Source organism: Triturus cristatus, chromosome 6, assembly GCF_964204655.1.
Source record: "Triturus cristatus chromosome 6, aTriCri1.1, whole genome shotgun sequence".
In the NCBI taxonomy this organism is placed as follows: domain Eukaryota; kingdom Metazoa; phylum Chordata; class Amphibia; order Caudata; family Salamandridae; genus Triturus; species Triturus cristatus.
The window spans coordinates 1,345,040,910-1,345,054,951 of NC_140589.1; the positions used below are offsets into that span (position 1 = coordinate 1,345,040,910).

At 45.7% G+C, this 14,042-nt stretch overlaps 1 long non-coding RNA gene across 1 annotated transcript; it reads left to right on the forward strand.

Annotated features, from left to right (window-relative positions):
* The first annotated feature begins 2,179 nt into the window (after window positions 1-2,179).
* Window positions 2,180-3,255, forward strand: LOC146821404 (uncharacterized). The gene is made up of 3 exons (XR_014962708.1): window positions 2,180-2,203; window positions 2,340-2,423; window positions 2,976-3,255. It is a non-coding gene; the product is annotated as an uncharacterized LOC146821404 (long non-coding RNA).
* Window positions 3,256-14,042: the final 10,787 nt, after the last annotated feature.

The following is a 14,042-nucleotide window of genomic DNA, read 5'->3' on the forward strand; positions in this document are numbered from 1 at the left end:
CTGCCTGTGCACCGAGCTTGGCATGCCTCTATGTTGGTGACTTTGAAATGAAACACGTCTACAATGAGATGGCTCCGTTTTTTGAAAACGTCACCTGCTGGCACCGGGATATAGATGACATCATCTTTGTTTGGAACGGTGCCAGCCAGGATCTAGAGCGTTTTCTTGAATGGATTAATTTGGGTGATCCGAATCTGAGATTTACGGCACACTACAGTGACTCTGAGGTGGCGTTTCTAGATATAAAAATCAAGAATGTTGGAGATATTCTTCAGATAGAATTATACTCCAAACCCACTGACAAAAATACACTTCTCTTATATGGCAGCAACCATCCGCGTTCTCAAAAGGACAATATCCCTTTTGGAGAGTTTTTAAGACTTAGGCGCAACTGCACTTCTCTCTCTGATTTTTACCATCACTCCGAATTTCTTAAGAAAAAACTAGCAGCGAGAGGCTACCCTAGTAAATTGATTAACACTCCTTCAAAAGAGCGAGATTTTATAATCGCGACCACTTATTGGAGATTAATAAAGTTAAAAACAATGACAAAGCAGCAGGACGTATAGTTTTTGTCTCCCAATTCTCCAATCTCAGCAATCGGATTAAAATTCAACAAAAATTGGAAGATTTTAAATTATGGATCAGATACCATATTAGAAAAGCCATTATTTTCATTTAGACGAAATAAAACATTACGTAATGCACTAGTAAGGACATATGACAACAAAGATGAATCCCAAACCACGATGAAGGGAGAAAAAGCTAAGGGCAACTATAAATGTGGAACCTGTTCCATCTGTCCACAATGCCTGGAAGCGAAAAACCTTATCCATAACAACAAAACAATTTGGGCTAGAAGCTTGAATAACTGCAGGAGCAGAAACGTAGTCTATTTCTTAATTTGCCCCTGCGGTCTCGGGTACATAGGGGAAACAAGTAGGGAACTACGGATCCGTCTTTTGGAGCACAAATCGGCAATTAAAACCAGGAAAGTCAATGCCCCTCTGACAGATCACTTTCAGGAAGCGAACCACAACTGGGATTCAATCCAATGGTTTATTCTGGAGAAAGTGACAGTGAACAGAAGAGGGGGTGACTTGAACATCAAAAGGAAAAAGAGGGAACAATGGTTCATATGTCATTTAAATACAGTTGAGAGGGGATTGAATTCGAAAGAGGACTGGATGAGTATCATCGGCACTTAAAAAAATGGGCATACTAGAAAGGGTAACAGGTATATTACTGGTGCTACGATACCTGTAGATCCCTATATGTTGGTTGCTGAATACGACATAGGGAACTTATGTATCATAGGATGGGTATAAAAAATAAACATAATTGCCTTCCAATTTGATTTGTATATCACAAGTTGCAAAATATCTTCAGTGATATGTATCCCTAAGAAATGATAAATGTTTTGTGTTTCTTTCATATGCAACTGACACAATATATGGGTAGCGATAATGTGAACATTATGACCTTCCTGTTTTGATTCAGCACATTATAAATCCCCCCATGAGGACGTTGGTCATCACTTTACCTCTAGTAGAGATCACTGTAACCCCAATTTAAAAGGCAGATCAATAGTTGTAAACCTTTACAATTATTTATAATTATGTATGTCTTAAAAATGTAAAGATTGTTTGATTAATTTGACATGCTATTAGTCTCTTCTAGACGATGATTGTTGTCACAGTACTTTTACAATTATGCATCCCTGTAAAATGGTGAAGTTTCTGATGAATATGTAGCCGTGTACCGCATGCTAGATAATGTTAAATAATGTATATGACCAAAAATTGACGAGGATGTCATGTCACACAGAATGTCGGTATAACGACTCTATGAATGGGATAACTATGTCTTATGGGTCTCACGTGCATTAAAACGACAATATGCATTGGAATCGACATTTGAATTAGGGTCGATCGCAGGGTAGATAAGGGAAGGCACGTAGTGTAGGGATATTTTATTAATCGCCTAAAATTCTGTGCTCGATAGGTTAAGCAATAAAGATTATTTTTTCAAAAAAAGCCCCACACGTAATAATAACATCACGTGGGTTAGGGAACACGTGCTAAATTCAACCAATCACGGTCGATGTCTGTACGAACAAATAAACAGCCGTTTTAGACAAGGATTAGGGGAGAGATTACAGGAGCACTTCCGCATTCAAAGCCGATGTTATTGAGGCCATAAGGTGAGACTACAGCGTTAGCCTATATAAATATCCTCTTGTAGTGGTGGCGGATATTGTGCTGGCTAAACTACATGAGAGATACGAGATAGATTTTAGCGGCGCTAACACGAGCGCATTTATTTTCTTTCCATAATAGGTGACGAGCATTGAGGGAGAAACACTACGGACCCCCGTCACTTTTATGAAAAACCTATCAGGAATATCAGCCTGAATATATTTAGTAAGTCATATGGAGTATTTTTTCCATGCCACGAGGGAGGGAGATCTTATGCCCTTAAAACAACATTATGTTGTTTTTTCTATTACAGCATAAAATAACGAGAACATACAGCGCTCCACTACACTACTGTTATATTGAAGAATACGCTACACACACAGGTAAGTTGATGCAGCCTTTATTCACTGACCATCCGCTCTCACAACAATGAAAGACTTCACCTGAACATTCCAAGGTGAGCTCCCTAGGCTCATACCATATACTAGAAAGGGAGGGGGGGTTTGGAACATACCAACTCACTCTAAGTATTTCAAGATTATAACAACTACCTAATAAGAGAACACGGAGTATAGTTCGTGAAGTTGGAATAGAGACATACAGGTGAAGCATAACCTTATTTTTATTGACAGGTACACCTGGAATAGAACAGGATATCTATTAAGAATAGAATTAACACATTTCCAAGTAGAGTTAACCAAACAGAGTAAAATGATCTCCGTGTAGCAACAAACTACTATGATGAGTTTAATAAAATAATTTCTTTCTCTTATGTAGGTCCCTGTATAATAGATGAGGACCTGTAGCCTATGACCTGTCTTGATAAAGATGGCTTTATAAGTAATACCATCGAAACGCGTCGACGCATCTGAATAACACAATCCGAGGGAGAACTGTGGTTGATCTTCAGTAGATATAACGGTGTCTATATATCACTAACCACGGTCCTATATACACGACCCACTAGGATGTGTAATCTATGACAAAGTGCACTGTCTTCTGTTGTCTTCTGTTATGCGGGCTCATAACAGGCTGATTGTTTGTATTGAAGTGAAAACTAGCGAATCTTGAAATAGTGTTTTTTGTGTGTTTTTAAAATCCATGCAATTGTATAATTGATTTTATGAAATTTATACACATTTTTTATAATAAATGCAATGAATATTTTGTGTTCTTTCTGAATATTATGATTGTTGTGTTAATGCAATATTGTACCATCGTGTCCCAGTATAGGGATAGTATCTCCTGAAGTGTGATAAGTACCCCATTCCCTTTAAAAAATAAGGGGTCTCTCTCGGTCATTTATACACAGTCCTTGTAGCAACACGGCAGTCTTCTTCCTGTAGAGTATCCACAGGTCCAGAAGTGTAGTGAGGAGTTGGTGTCTGAGTCCCAGAATGCATAGCCAGGTGTGCCTTTGAAGTGGAGAGAAGCTTCTAGAGGTTTCCCTTTAAAGTTCCCAAGCATCCTGCCTTTCACTACACTGGCTCCAGATGAACTACAGGGGGTATGCAGCCCTTTTTGTGGAGGCAGGGCACATCCTATTCAGGTGTAAGTGGGGCTGTGTCCAACTCATCCTACCCAAACCTGCCAGTAATGGCCCATCCAGGCACACCTAAGCTCCCTATTGAGTGGCTGTCTAGGGGAACTACACAAAGCTCAACTGTCAGCTAGACCCAGTCATGTAATAGATTGCAGGCACTCAATGGTTAGGGCAAGAAAATGCCAACTTTATAAAAGTGGCATTGTTAGAAATGGGATTCAGGGTTGGTTAAGGTATGTACCCAGGCAAAGACCACCACTCTAGTCAAGGTAAGCTAGATACACACTAAAGATAACCTGTGCTCACACTCTGGTAGCTTGGTAGAGAGCAACCAGGCTTATCTAAAGTAGCAATGTGGAAAGTATTTGTGCAGCACACACATACAGTAATACAATGAATATACTCCAAAAAGACGACACACAGATTATAAATAGATTATATTATAAACAATACAAGACCAAAACAACAAAAATCAAATCAGTAAAAGTTGAGATATTGAATTGTAAAGGAATACATTCAGTAAGGCACTTAGAAGAAAGCAGCGCTAAAAAGGTTACTTTAGGTCACACTGGACTGGAACACAGTCAAATTTCGGGCTGACTGCGATGAAGTGCCGGACGATTTCAGGACCCACGCAGGCCATGATGAACAAAGTACCTTTCCTTGTCGCAAGCAACAAGATAAGTCAATGTCGTGTCTTGCGTGCTCAGGATACTTCGATCTTCCCTACACAGTGAAGGCGATGCATCAGTTCAAAAGATGGGTGCTGTAGTCGAGAGGTGTCGAGCGATGCGCCGGATTCTGCCATGCAGTTGAGGGGATGCATCGATCTCACCAAGCTACAGTGCTGGCAACAAGCTGTCTCATGCATCAATTTCTGAAGGCAACGCGCTGGTTCTGATGCGATGAGCCTATTTTGCTCCGGCAACCCGGTCAAAGTGCTGGTTCTGATAAACGTAGGCAGGAAATCCATCGATTCTGTAGCAATACAGCTGTAGCCCCCACTTCTGAGGTACAGAACTGGAGAGGCAGCTCAGGTAAGGGTAGGACTCGCAGATGGTAGAGACCAGCAGCACCAGCAGACTGGTAAGAAGTATTTTGTTTCCCTAAGACTTCAGAAAACAGGCTGCATGGCAGCAAGCCCTTAGAGATCACTTTGGAGAGAAGGCAGAGTTCAGCTCTCCTTCAGTACTGTCAGAGAGCAACAGGCATCAGGGTAACAAGCAGAAAAGCAGTCCTTCCAGAAAAGCAGTACAGTTGAGTCCTTTAAGCAGCACAGCAGTTCTTCTGACAGACGTCCAGTTCAAGATCAAGAAGTGTCTGATTTCCATAGACAATCTACTGCCTGAATACATCTCTCACCCTATCAAGTCCACGTCCTATGCCAACACCCTTCTGAACAATTTTTTTGAATGCTATGTGAACATCTATGTCCCAATTACAAGTGCAAGCCTAAGCCTTCAGCACCATGATACTGTAAAGAATCTGTTGACAATCAACAATCCATCAGCAGACAGTAAAGAAAATGGACTACAAATAGATCTTCAGAGCACCTCTTGATAGTCAAGTCCCTCCATTCAATATGTAGAGAGCTCATCACATCAGTGTTAGACCTGGTACCATTGGCGTGAGTCTCCCTTCCATTTTTTACTGATTGCCTCCTCTGTTTTTGATATGTTTTTGCTGGTTAAATGCTTTGGGCACTGTGCCACTGCTATTCAGTGCCACAATGCAAGTGCTCCCTATGTTAAATTGATGTTGTATTGATTAGTGACTCCATGATTGGCTTATTTGATTTACTTGTCAGACCTTAGTAGTGTGCCCAGGGCCTGTAAATCAAATGCTGCTGGTGGGCTTGCAGCACTGATTGTGCCACCCACAGAAGCAGCTTGTAAAGTGTGTCTCAGGCTTGCCATTGCAGAGCCTATGTGCAGTCTAGTACTGCCATGTCGACTTGGTAAGTGCACCCACTTACCAGTCCCTAAACCTTCCCTTTTCTACATATCAGACACCCCTAAGGTAGGCCCAAGGGCAAGGTGCATTGTAGGTGAAAGTTAGGACATGCCCTGATGTGTGTGTCATGTCCTGATAGTGAATTTCAGCCATTTTCATTTTTCACTATTGCAAGGCTACCTGTCCCCATAGGTCAGAATGGGCAGTTTGATTATAACATCTTATAATCCTAACTGGCCCAGGGAACTTGGTAGAAAAGCGAATTTAGTATGCCTGAAGTCAGAATGATAAAATACATCTTTTAATGAAGTTGGTTTTAACATTCTGACGTTTGAAAATACCACTTTTAGAATGTAGGTACTTTCTTCCTAACCATCCAGCCTGCCTCTTCTAGCTTGTGTATTGTATGTCTGGTTTGTGAGTGACAGGGGCTGGGGAGACTCCAGGAGACAGGGCTGAATAGACCTATCTGCATGTAGAGTGGTGGGAGGAGTAGCACCTGGGTCTGAAAAGGGCTGTGCCTGCCTTCCACAATGCTGGCTCCACCTCCTGTGGTGTGTCTGAGGACCCTGGCCCACACTGACAAAGGAAGAAGGTGTGCACTGGCAGAATGCACCCAGAACTGGTTTGGATTAGGTACAGGACCCTCTGCCTTCAGAGGACAAATGATTTTGCAGTATAAATATTGGGGCCCACACCCCAGGACTTTAGATCACTTCTGGAAACAAGACAAATCTTTGCCAAGGAGAAGAACCAAGGAAGCTGCAGGAGTTTGGACTGCCCCCCTGACACTGTGCTGTGTCGCTGGGTTGGCAGGCAGTGGTTTCTTTATTGCTAAGGAAAGGAGAAGGAACTTTTAAAGAACTTTCATCATCTTGCAGAATATTTCTCCAAGTGCTTGAACTTGTGCTTGCCTCCTTCTGAAGTCTCAGGGACAAAAGACTTCACCACCAGCTTTCCTCTGAATTTCCTTGCTGGAAATTCTGTCTGCAGAAGCCTGCGTGTCGCTGACAGCTGGAAGAGCGACTCAACGAGAAGAAGCGTGTCGCAGTCACAGCTGTTGCCGTCGCATCGCCGGAGAAGCGTGTCGCCACTGCAGAGGTCGCCACCGCATCACCAGAGAAGCGTGCCTTTGTCGCAGCTGTTTCCCGACGCATCACCGGAGAAGCGTGTCGCCATCGAAAGGGTCGCCGTCACATCACCGGAGAAGCGTGTCGCAGGGTCTGTCGCAGCTCCAAAGTTACAGAATTCACCGCACGGCCGTCGGGCTTGCACGCATCGTCTTCACATCGCATCAAGGGCGCCATCTTATCGCATCTCACCAGATTGTTGCATCGCATCGAGGCGCCATCTTGCCGCATCGTAACCGGAACGCAGTACGAGAATCAACGCATCACCTCCTCTCCGGTTAGGAACAAGATGCATCCCCTACTCTGCAAAAGCATTGAGGAGCGACGCATCGCCTCCCCCGAAGCAAGGAACCGGCGCATCACCCTCCCTGCGAACCTTTTATTTGTTTTGCATTACGCATCCAGCTACTTTTGTGAGAGACGTGTCGCATTTATCATCAACTTGAACTAAGTTACTTCTATCATCTTTAAATCTATTTTGAGTACAATATTCTGGATGTTTGTCGTTTGTGGTCTTGTGTTAAGTCTATATAAAGAAATACCTATTTTTATAAAACCTGTGTGGTGTCCATTTATAAAGTTTTCATTGTGTTACTGTATGTGTTCACAAATGCTAAACACACTGCCTCTGAGATAAGCCTGTCTGCTCGTGCCAAGCTACCACGGGGTGAGCAGGGGTTATCCAGGAGTGTTATCCCCTTTCCCTGACTAGAAGCAAGGGTCCCTATTTGGGCAAAGGTCTGCCAACTAGAGACCCCCAGTTCTAACAATCAGCCAAAGCAAAGTACTATACCAACACCATCAATGAAGCCATCAACTGAAGAAGAACGCTGTTCAAGACAATTAAGCACTGCATCCCCTGACTGCTGGACCTACCTATTCTCACTCCACAGGAAAGTGCAACCCATCAATCTCTCCTTTTGTTAAAGAAATACAGAAGAACAAATAGCACAGTAATGACACCTAGCTTGTTTCAATTCTTATACCCACCACTTTCAGTAGAATGCTGCAATGGCCAGCAATCAAAGCTTTATCTCTGTCCCTTGCTGGTATATACAACTCTCTCAAAGGCACTTCATATAAAGAGGACGTCTTATCATTGCCTTTAATCAAAGCTCTCTCTGGAGATGCTCTCTTACCATTACATACTGATGTTAATATCTCCCTCTTTCAAGACATCTTCCCAGAAGCTCTCAAGACAGTCCAGATCCTCCCACTACCAAAGAAACCCACATTAGAACCTAACGACCTCGACAACACTAGCCCATCACTCACCTACCATTCATCAGCAAGATCATTGAAAAAGCAGCCTATGTTCAACTCCAAGACCACATCAATGCTAACCATCTCCTTCATGAATACTGATCTGGCTTCAGATCATACTGCAGAATGTAATTGTTAGAAATGGGGGTCTCTAGTTGTCAGAGGTATATACCTTTGTCCAAATAGGGACCGTTGCTTCTAGTCAGGCTAAGGGGGATACACACCTTAGATAAAGCTCTGCTCCCCCCCTTGATAGCTTGGCATGAGCAGACAGGCTTATCCCAAAGGCAATGTGTAAAGTATTTGTACCAACACTCACAGTAACACAGTGATAACACCACAAATGGACACCACACCGGTTTACAAAAGTAAAGTATCTTTATCTACACTTAACAAGACCAAAACAACAAAAATCCAACATACAAGCATTAAGAAAAATGACTTTCAAAGGGTTTTAGCAACTGAGTCCATAGAAAACTATGGATGCATAATTTCTTTCAAAGTACCTGTTGTTGCGACAAATTTCACCAAGCCAAACAGCCACAGCGATGGGAAGCGTTGAAAAAGAAAGAGATGCGTCGTTTCCTGAGTCGTTCGTGGATGAGATGTGACAGTTCCGCTGGACACAGGGAAGAGGTGCATAGGGTCCGGTCTGTAGGGGAAGCGGTGCATCGATTCTGAGACGACTCCGATCCGTGGGTGATGCGTCAGGGAAAACTTGCTGCACAGGGACGATGCGTGAAAATCTGGGATGTGTCAGCAAACGATGCGGCACCGTCAAGCGGCGCAGTGTCAATTTCTTCAGCCACGATCGGTGCGGTGAGATTCTTCTCGCACCACGGCATTGCATCGGAAAAACTGTTGTAAGAACAGCGATGCGTCGATTTTCTTATTGTTGCGTTGCTTTCCAGCTCCCTGTAGCAGAAACAACCTCCAGAGGCCACACACAGCCACAGGCACCCCTGGCAGGTCAGAACGCCCAGCAAGGAAGTTCAGGGGAGCTGGGGGTGAAGTCTTTGTGTTCCTTAGACTTCAAAACAGGAGGCAAGCTCTACTCAAGCCCTTGGAGATTTCCCTCAAGCAGGGGACACAGCACACAGCAAAGTCCTTCTTTCCTTGGCAGAAACAGCAACTGCAGGCCAACTCCAGACGCACAGCAAGGGCAGGACTTCTCCTCAGTTTCTCCAGCTCGTATCCTTGGCAAAGGTTCCTCTTGATTCCAGAAGTAGTCTAAACGCACATGCATCAAGCCAAAAGCAGCTCGCAAAAATAGCGAATAGCTATTTGCGAGCGCATGCAAGCGAATCCCCATGCATCAAGGAAAAAAATGAAATTCGCAAAATTACCGAATCGCAAATACCGTGATCCCAGAGATAGCGATTCGGAATCAGCGGCACCCAGATTAGCTGGAGCAAATAAGGAATCGCAGAATCGACCCGCAAATGGATGCATCAAAAATCGCTAATAGCGATTTTGTCAAAAATCGCTATTTAGCAAGAGCAGAATAAGGAGAAACATAAGCAGGTGGTAAATAATTTTTTCAAAAAATAATTGGAATACAATACATGGAGCTGGAGAGGGTCATTGCAACTAACCAATTAGTCCAAACAGGACGCTCACAAAGGCGACACTCTACTTGTGTGATATGAGGATGAGGACCCATGCAGCAGGCCAGGGCAGGAGGAGAGTCCAGGAGATGGCCTTCTGCCTGCGCATCAGTCAGATGTGACACACCCAAGAGGACACATATGAGTAGTACTTGAGCAACGCTGCGATCCAACTCAATCACATAGCCTAATTGGAAACAACAATGCTGCGCCAAACACAGAGGACCCATGAACACCGTCCCCGTGTCCAGGTGCAATGTTGCTTGCACCTACTTGCATCCAAAGGTGTCCAGGGGGTAGTGGCAGTAGTGGGAGGGGTATCACTAGGCTCCCACTCACGTGTTCAGATGACCTCCTTGGCTGCCATGATGACTCAGACCCACGACTACAGCAGCCTCCCCAAAACCCAAATGGATTGGAATCCACCCAGACTCCATTCATATAGGATTGCACAGTTCCCTATTGCGATATGAATGGCTGGATAGCACACACAACCCATATATCCACCATCAGGCAATGAGGAGAGCTTCCGTAACCGGACTGGTTATCACTCCATCAACGTCCAACCAATGTGCAATGTGGATGACATCATGTCGGACATCGCAGCGCAATCTCCTTGGAGCATCAATGATCCACACATCTTCGGATACATTGGCATTCACACATGCCTCCCAGGGGGGGACATGGTGAGGGACACCTGCTAGGTCAGACAATATACTCATGCACACTAAAGCATACTGTAAAGGCAATGCTAACCTGACACATACACATTCCACACTACCCTGTAGGTGACAGTGCATGCGCGGTGAGGTACTATTTCATGACTCCATTGTTGAACCCAGGCACCCAACTGTAGCTGCGGTACAACGCACCACCCACCAGGACAGGTAATGTGATCGAAAGGACATTTGGATAGGTCAAGTGTAGGCTCCACATCCTGCACAAATCTGGTGATGCGATGCTGGACCATCCGGTGACCTGCTGTCGGATAGTGGCAGCATGTGCACTGTAGCCCATCGTAGCTCCCAGGATACGCATACCCATAGATGACCACGGCACTGCGGAAAATCAGCCCCCTGTACACCCACCACACCCGCATCCTGCAAGCTATGCGGAGGGGCAGTTGATACGTGCCCACATCACCCAACATATCCTCAAATGTACGTAATCATGAGACAGAAACGATCATCAATCACATGGCAAGTTTTATTGACTCTTGTGAGTCTAAACATACATGTAGCCGAAGGATATATTCACGTCTTGTACCGGGGCACTATGCAGATTGAGTTATTGTACTCCATTGGCAGTCCCTCTGTATGTGCTGACCATGGTTACGCCACCATGGGCAATTGTCCGGAGGGATGTGACTGCTCAGCGCTTCCTCCCACGCACACCGAGGCACCTATCTCCTGCAGCGACATCCTCACCCATTGGTGGAATCGGAGGTGTTGAACGGCGTGCACTACACCTTCTGCCAGTGCTGACTGGCGCAAACATGCTGCTCACGCTGGATGCCCCCTCACTCCCCTCTTCTCCAGTGGCATTGCTGAGCCCACCTACACCGGCCTGGATCTGCTCTACAGCAGTTGTGACTTGGCCAAGGGCCCTGGCCACGTCCCCACAACAATGCCCCATGTCGATCTGCATTGCCACCGACCGACGTGACAGCAGTGCAGTGGCGTTGCTCAGCTTGTGGTTGGAGCGTGTCAATCCAGCCAGGCGCCCCATGAATTGGCGATGCCTCCTCCGGTCGGTATTCTGCCCCTCCTGCATCACACGCACGAGCTCGAGCAATGTGGCATTGGTGTCCCTGTTGCCCTCCACAACTGCTTGAGTGAGGTCACTCATGTGCTCTGCCATGGTTGCAAGGTTCTTGTTCAATTTGCCCATTTGCATACTGATGGATCCCATGTGGCGTGCCTGCAGGCGCTGCACCCTTGTCATCTGCAGCTCCATAGGTCCCCAGACATTTGGAGTGGATGGCTCCTGCGCAGTTGTGTGGCCCCTTGCCCTGCGTCTGTGCATCGTCGGGACGGGTGTCTGCAGGGTGGTGGTGGTGGACCTCACTCGCGGCGGCCCTTCGGCAGTTGCCCTTTCAGGCTCAGGTGTGCTCTCCATTGGCTGCATGGGAGGGACTGTAGCCCTGCGTCGTTTGGGTGCATGGGATGTGCTGGGAGGTGTGTCTGGTCTTGCTACGGCAGGCTCTGCGGTGGACTGGACGCTCTCCCTGCATTCGCTCCCTTCACTGTCTCCTTCCTCTGCACCTGTGGTGTGAAACAGTGCAGGATTAACATTTCTTTCGATACTGTTTATCTACATGGTGCTTATGTCTGCTCTTACGTTCTCACTCTCTGTATTCCCTGTCTGTAATGCATATTGGGCACAATGGTCACACTAACTGATATGTGACTCACTAATTGGTTCATGGGACTACAACTCCCAGGATGCATCAGTGACTGTATATGGACTGTGGACTGGGGTTGGTTACAGCTTCCTGCCTTCTTATTACTGTATGGGCGCTATTATTATGTACATTGATGGGTATTTCATAGTGCCTCTTACCTTCAGTACTGCAGGCTGAGCAGGATGTATCCAACTGCGTGACCCCCGCAGCAGCTTCAGGCAGGATTGTGCCCTCCACCAGGTCCTCCAGGGCTGTGTTGTCCGGGACTGTCGATGGACCTCCTCCGGTGCTCCTAGCCTCCCTCAGCCTCTGGGCAATTCGCTCCTTGGCACGGCTGCGCAAATCGTACCAGCGTTTCTTTAGATCGTCAATACTGCGGTGTGTCACTCCCACAGCATTGACCCTTGACTTTATCTTGTTCCAGAGGCGTCTTTTCTCTGCCTCTGGGACTTTAAGGGAGAGCTTCCCGAAGAGCTTGTCATGGCTCTTCACCACATCCTCAATGAGGTACTCAAGTTCCCTCTCACTGAACTTCAGTTTTCGTTTTCTTGCACCTGCACCCTCCTCAGCTGCTGTATTTGCCATTTCCCTGGTTTGCAGTGGTCTGGATGCTCAATAGTCCTCTTCACAGCTCCTTACTGGCACTCAGCTTCCTGCTCTGGCTTGCTCTGAACACAGAATGCACCATGGGAAGAGTTACTTCCTGGTTCTGATGTCATCAGGCTGTTCCCAATGCGACTCTCGCAATTTGCGATCTCGCAATTTGCGATCTCGCTAATAACGATCTCGCTATTTGCGAGATCGCAAATTGAGTGTTTTCAGCTAATAGCGAGTTTTGGGTGCTTTTTCGCTAACGCGGTTAGCGATATTTACCGATTCTGTGTTTTTCCGCTATTTGCATCATGCATAGGGAATAGCGAGTCTTTATGTGCGATTCCTTATTTTTCGCAAATACCGACTCGCTATTTCTTTGCTTGATGCATGTGTACCCTAGGGGTTTTAGGTCTAATACTTATACCCCAAAATGTCTTTGTTCTCTTTGTGCAAGGGTCTCTAAGCCCAGTCCAAACCAGTTCTGTCCTCTCTTGTGCAGCTGCCCGGCAGGAGGTGGAGACAGATTGTGTAAGATAGACAGGCCCTATTCAGGTGCAAGGGAAATCTCCTTTCACCACTCTACATGCAGACCAGGCCTATTCAGGTGCTAGTGACAACTCCTCCCCATACTCTGAATGCAGCCCAGGTCTATTCATCCCAGCCCTGACTCATGCAGGAAAGGCAGCACACACATCAACCCCCCCCCCGGTGGCTGTCTGAGAGAATGCACCTCCCCAGCCCCTGTCACTTGTCACTCCAAAACCAGACAGTCAATACACAAACAGGCAGAGGCACACAGAATGGTTAAACAAGAAAATTTCTACTTTTTAAAAGTGGCAATTTCAAACACACAATTAAAAAAACATCTTTAGTAAAAGATGTGTTATTAAATTCTGAGATCAGAGAGCCTAAACTTTATTTTTTAATCTTATCCCCATGGGAAGATATGCTTGTAAAATGTTACAAATCATTCCCCATTATGTCATACAGGACAAGACAGCCTTTCAATAGTATTTCACTATCAGAACATGCCACACACCCCAGGGCATATCCTACCTTTCACATACACTGCACCCTGCCCACAAACGTGCCTTGGGCCTACCTTAGGGGTGACTAAGATATAAGAAAAGGGAAGGTTAGGGCCTGGCAAGTGGGTGCACTTGCCAAGTCGACATGGAAGTTAGCAAACTGTGCACAGGCACTGCAGTGGCAGGCCTGAGACATCCTTTCAGGGCTACTCATGTGGGTGGCACAATCAGTGCTGCAGGCCCACTAGTAGCATTTGGTTTACCAGCCCTGGCACACTTAGTGCACTTTACTAGGGACTTACTAGTAAATCAAATATGACAA